Source organism: Eumetopias jubatus, unplaced genomic scaffold, assembly GCF_037043125.1.
Source record: "Eumetopias jubatus isolate StellerSeaLion01/CBP00866 unplaced genomic scaffold, mEumJub1_p1.0 scaffold_8, whole genome shotgun sequence".
Taxonomy (NCBI): domain Eukaryota; kingdom Metazoa; phylum Chordata; class Mammalia; order Carnivora; family Otariidae; genus Eumetopias; species Eumetopias jubatus.
Window position 1 is genome coordinate 77432402 of NW_028274814.1, and position 6224 is coordinate 77438625.

Genomic DNA, 6224 nt, shown 5'->3' on the forward strand with positions numbered 1-6224 from the left:
CTTTGGGAAACAAACCAGTGTAAGATCGTATCCTTAAAAAAAAAAAAAAAAAAGGTAGGGGGAGGGTGAAGGGAGGCAAAATAGTCTTTGGCCTAATGGCATGATAGTGGGGTATTAATATTTAAGTAAACATGTGCTTTATGTCAGAACCTTGCCTTAAACATCACAGGGAAAAAACGTAAAATACCTCTGTATTATGCTTTGATGTGCCACCTCTTTACCTATCAGTCAACAAACTGTGAAGTGTAGATATTATCTCAGCATGGTTCAAGGGTATTAAGTGAACCAAAAGGCAAAATTAGGACTTGAGCTCTGGCCTTAGACTTAAAACCTGGCACCAGAGTAGTACCTTACCTTTCACAGTAATATATGGACAAATCCAAACTCCTACATAATGTTACAAGATAGAGTAATTAAGTATGCAGTGAGCAGCAGGTAGAAAATTCCATCTAAAACTTCCTGGTGGAAAAGTTTCAAGATCAGTTTTGGTGGCAAAATGTAGAAAGAACAGCCTGGATAGAGTCAGAAGGCAGAAATGGATAGGCTGTCACATGCTGTGGGATGAAGAACACAGATGTGGGAGTGTCTATCTAGAGTAGAGGAGAAATGAAATGGGGAAATTGATAGAAAGATTAGAATAATGGGTTTTTTATTTGCTATGTCAAGTAATAGGGAGTCTTTATACTTAGTGTTATATAAGGAAGTGATATACCTAATGGGTCTAATTATGTCATTCTAAGGAGACTTGGTGGTCTGGGGCTGCCCTATTGATAGAGTTCAGAACAACCGAATGGGATGAGTTGAGCCCATAGCCAGATTCTAGTGTATGGAATACAGAGTTCTTTAGGATACAGCAGTGTTCTTTCTGAGGCTCAGGGAGAATTCCCAGACATTTAAGGTTTCAAGTTCTTTATAGGACTTTGGAAGACCTTAAGAGACTCAGTCTCTTGTCTATCAGCCTTGACTTCATTTCTGAACTCCCGTTCTGCTGTGGTTTGAACAAGAAAGTGCAATGCAGGTGTTCACCAGTTAGGATTGTGTTATAAGTTCCTTTATCAGTTGACTGTAATGAATTAACAGCTTGGCTTATAAAAGCCTATTCGACCATAATGAAACCATACCTTCCATTGCTAACTAGAAACTAACCACCATTTATGACACTGCTTTCCTTTCATTCAGTTTTAAAGCTTGATGTCAGAGATGAATTTTCTATGAACAGGTTAGTGTTGTTTACTTCCTCTTTGTCCTACATAGGAAAAGAAGAAAGGAAAGAGAAAGGTTGAGGGAAGTTTCAAATTAGGACTCCTATGGAAAGGGTAAGGGCCCCCTTGTCAGTAATTAATAATTGTAACTAACATTTGGACAGCACTTTACAAAGTGCTTCTTGTATATGTGATCTTCATGACTCACAGAGATAAATTATCTTTATTACTAGTTTATGGTTAAGGAAATAGACATTTAAATTATAGAAACTCCCCTTTATATAATCTTGGGCAGATTTTATGTATATAAACCTGTTTCCTAATCAATAAAATGAAAGCCATTATACCTACTTGGTGGGGTTGTCGTGAAGGATGGGATGATGTAGGCAAACAATATAATACATAGTAAGAATTCAATAAATTATAAGACCTAAGAATTGAAGCTGCATAATGAGTAAAAAGAGGAGTTTGGTAGGGTGATGGACAATGCAAAGATAGGATGAAAGATCAATTTTATTCCAGAGTTTTGATGAGGTAGACAAATTGGTTGGAATGGAATGAGCTGAAGGTGTAGGTCACAGAGTGGGGTGCTTGAATTGGAGATAGGGAGGGGTTGCAGTTGTTGGTAATAACTAGGTATGGGGTATGATGGTGAGAAGAGTGGCCAAGATGGTGGACAAGGTCATTTCAGGTAAGAGAAAGTCAAGGAGCTTAGAGGGTAGGGTGTCAGCAGGATTAGTATTTACCAGTACTAGCTGGAGATGGATCCATCAAAATGGGTGTAGCCTGTAGTGCTGGTCCTGGAGGCACCAGTGACTATGAAAATATTTCAGTATTTTCATAATCACACTTGTGCAATCTAACCCAGGGCATAAGATGGAATTGTCCACGTGGATATTGAAGTCACCAGGAATGATGATGGGGTTATGGAGGGTGGTCTAGCAAGCTAGGGGAGGGAGTCTTTAATGAAAGAAGGAGAATGACCAGGATGTGTTAGGTGATAATAAGAAGGAAGGGTTCTGTGTAGAATGCTTTAATGGCAAGGGCTTCAGAGGCACAGGACATTATTTATGGAGGAAGGAGGGACATGGTACTTGAGGCAGCAATGAAGAGCAAAGAGAACACTTTACTTCTAGCCCTAGGTAGTGTAAAGCCATCATTTATATAGTTAAAACAAAACTTTCATGAAGTAATACTCACCTTAACTACATGCAGTATATGCTGTTGATTTCTGTTCTATTACCATATTTAAAAAGTTTTCTATTTACCACCCACTAAATTGATTTTACAGTTCACTAATGGATTGTAGCTTATCATTTGAAAAGTATTGGTATGTAAGTTGTAGGAGCAAAAATAACCACCTCTTGAAATGACTGCATGGGAAGCATGCTTTGTTAAGGAACAACCAGGTTTTGACTAGATAAAGGAGGAGAAAGAAACATCCATCAAAGAGGTTGAAGGATAAAAGGTGTCTGAGTCTGTTCAGGCTGCTGTAACAAAATACCATAGACTAGGTGGCTTATAAACAATGAACATTTATTTCTCACAGTCCTGGAGGCTGAGAAGTCTAAGATCAGGGTGCTGACAGTGTCTGGTGAGAACCTGCTTTCAGATGTCTTCTCACTGTGTTTTCACACGGTGGAAGGGGTGAGGGAGTTCTCTGAGGCCTCTTTTATGAGGGCACTAATCCCATTCGTGAGCTCTCTGTCCTCATGACCTAATCACCTCCTGAGGGCCCCACCTCCAAATATCATCACACTGGAAATTAGATTTCAACATACGAACTTTAGGGAGACACAAACATTCAGTCTATAGAAAGGGGGTTTTGTTGATGACAGACCCTGAATTCCAAAGGTCACAATGGAAGGATTTAGAGGTTGTTTTGGCAGTTAGAGTCTGATTCAAATTACACAATGTAGAGGACAGTAATAGGGTAAGAATCTCTATTTTGAGGGATGATCTGGAGGCTAAGGATTCTTATGGTGAATGTTGTAAGAGGAGATATAGGACATGATGGGATTAATTCTCTCATGGGGAGGTGGATAATCAGTTCTAATTATAGCCCCCTTCTTGGGATGGGTCTCCTAGTTTGTCAGTGGTCGGGTGAGGTGTAAGTGTTGGTTGGGGTTGAGTAGATGAGGTGTGTGTGTGGTAGAATGAGGGTCTCACAGAAATGTGTTGAGCTCTGTGGACTCTTTTTCAGTTCTATTGTGGATAGAGTTAAGGCTAGAGGAACTATCTTTCTGGAAGTGCCAGGGCTCTGAGAGTCCCTTAAATCAGGCTTGGCAATGAGTGGTAGTGGTTTCAAGGCTTAAGGAGTTCTGCGGCTTACAGTTAAATCCTGCTGTCCTTGATGTTGAGGGGGAGGAAAGGAGTGGCCTTACAAGAAGGTAATAGTTTCATGTGTACTCTTTAAGTAGGAAAATTTTAATTAAAAAGACAGTGCTAAATTAAATAGTGGGCACAAAGATATGCTAGAAATAGCACTAAACTAAGAACCAAAAGATTGTTTTTTAATTCTGGCTGTGCCTCTGGGTGATAGATCAGAGCCTTAACCTCATCTACCAAATTAGTATAATGTTGTTCTTCTTTTCCTTAAAAGCTCTTCTGAGGAATAACTTAAGTAAAAATATAGGCATATGGTGTAAAATTTATAAAGCACTATTCAAAGGCAAGATGTTGGCAATGGGCATTACTTGGCAGAAACAATTTGTAGTCAGTGCAAATAGTGGACTGAGTACAAGCAGCTGTCAGTTAGTGACAGCTGGTGTTGCAATCAGGGTAAGACTAGATGTTTTATAAGATTTAAAGAGATTTTTGATGGTGAGACGCAACTCAGACAAATAGATAAAAGGCAGAACTCTTTGTTACTTATAGCTCCTAAGAGAGAAGTCTGTTGTGTAGGGCCATATAGCTGGTTATACTGAGGACAGGGTAACAGTAGGCTGGAACTGTAGGAGGTGCTTATGTATGGCAAACAGGATAGAGTTAAGTAGGTTCCCCAGGCTTCCTGGGGATTGGGTGTTTTGAATAATTCAATGGGCCTAAGAAAGAAGGAGCTGTTCCTGAATGTAGGTGTCTGGGGGCCTCTGGCAGTTGGGTATGTGTGTATTGTAACCCAGGAGTGTTAGAGCCTGATAAGGGAAGTAGCTGGGGTGGGGATTTGATAAGTTGCCCACGAAGGGGAATTGAGAGTTTTAGCCATGACATCAAGACTGGGTCAAAACAGCACTTGTGAAATATCATATTACACTGGGACAGCTTTGGAGTTGTGTAATCTCAAACTGTCATTTTTTTTAATAGTACAAAAACTTACAGCAGACTTCTCATTGACATAGTATAGTTTCTTAATTTAGCTATCTGTTTATTTACAACACATTTTATTTATAAGTTACTGAAAATCTAATCATTAATTCTGTTATCTCTGGCACTTAATTTATATTTTAAGTAGGCCAGATTGTTGAATCATTTTAGAGAAACACCTGGCATCATCTAATACCCAGGGTCAGAAAGAGTTAGACTGGGTTAAAAGTTCTTTTGAGATTATAAATGCCTATAGCATATAATGGCTGGTATAATTCAGGCTCAAAGTTGTTTTCCATCAGGTTAAAGTTATTTTCCTATTATATGGCTGTGGTAGAAAGAATATTAAGATGCCCCCTAACATTCTGGCCCCCTGATGTACACGTCCTGTATAGTCCCCTCCTCTTGAATATGGGTAGGACTTGTGAATATGGTGGGATTTAATTTCCATGATTAGCTACTGATCGAGTTAATCAAAAGGGAGATAATCCTGAGTAGCCCTGACCTAAGGAGGTGAGCCCATAGAAGTGGGCACTTCCTAAAGTCAGATTAGAAGCTGCCATGCTGTGAGGGGGCCATGTGGCAAGGAACTGAAGGCAGCCCATAGGAGCTGAGAACTGTCCCTGGCTGTCAGCTAGCAAGGAAGTGGGGACCCCAGTCTTATAGCCACAAGAGATCAGATTCTGCTGACAACCATGTGATCTTGGAAGAAGACCACGAGTCTCAGATAAGATCATACCATAGCTTACACTTTGATTTTAGCCTGATGAGACCCTGAGCAGGGTACCAAACTGACCCTTGCCTGGACTTCTGACCCACAGAAACTCTGAAATAATAAATTTGTGTTGTTTTTAGTTACTAAATTGCAGTAATTTGTAATGCAACAATAGAAAATGAGTACACTATGTGTCTCATTTTTCATTTTTATGATTGTACATGTATAGGCACTACATTTATTTTTTTTCTTGTACATGGAAATTAGTTGTTCATACTTTTTTCTGTCTTTTTGAACAATGCTACTGTGAGTACCTTGTAAATTACTTCTGGTACATTTGTTTAAGAGTTTCTCTAGGATTAGAATTGTTGAACCATAGAGTATGTGAATGTTCACCTTTACAAGATAATGCCAAATGGCAAAAGTTGTTGCAAAAACTATTAAAAACAAACAATAAAGTTAATAAATCTCCACTAGACTAAAAGAAAAACTGAAAAGACAAGTTACCAACATCAGGAATAAAAGAGTGCCTCACTACAGATTCTTCATACACTCAGAAGCTAATAAGAGATTGTTATGAAAAATTTTATGCCAATGAATTTGGTAATTAGATGAATTGGACAAATTCTTTGAAAGACAGAAATTATCGAATTATAGGAAAATACAGAAAACTTAAATAGCACTATATCAACTAAAGAAATTAGATTTGTAATTATAAATCAGAAGTAATCTCAAGGTCCAGATGGTTTTACTGGTGAATCTGATCAAACTTAAACAAAAGGATGCTAATCCTACAAAAAAAAAAAAAAACTTTCAGAAAAGAGAGAAGGGGACACTTCACTCATTTAAAGAGGCTATAATTATCCTAATACTAAAACCAGACTAAGACATTATACTTCTAAACTTGTTATGAGACAAATATAACCTTGATGTCAAAACTGACAAGAACATTACAAGAAAATAAAGTTACAGACCCTCATGGACATAGATGCAAAAATCTTTAA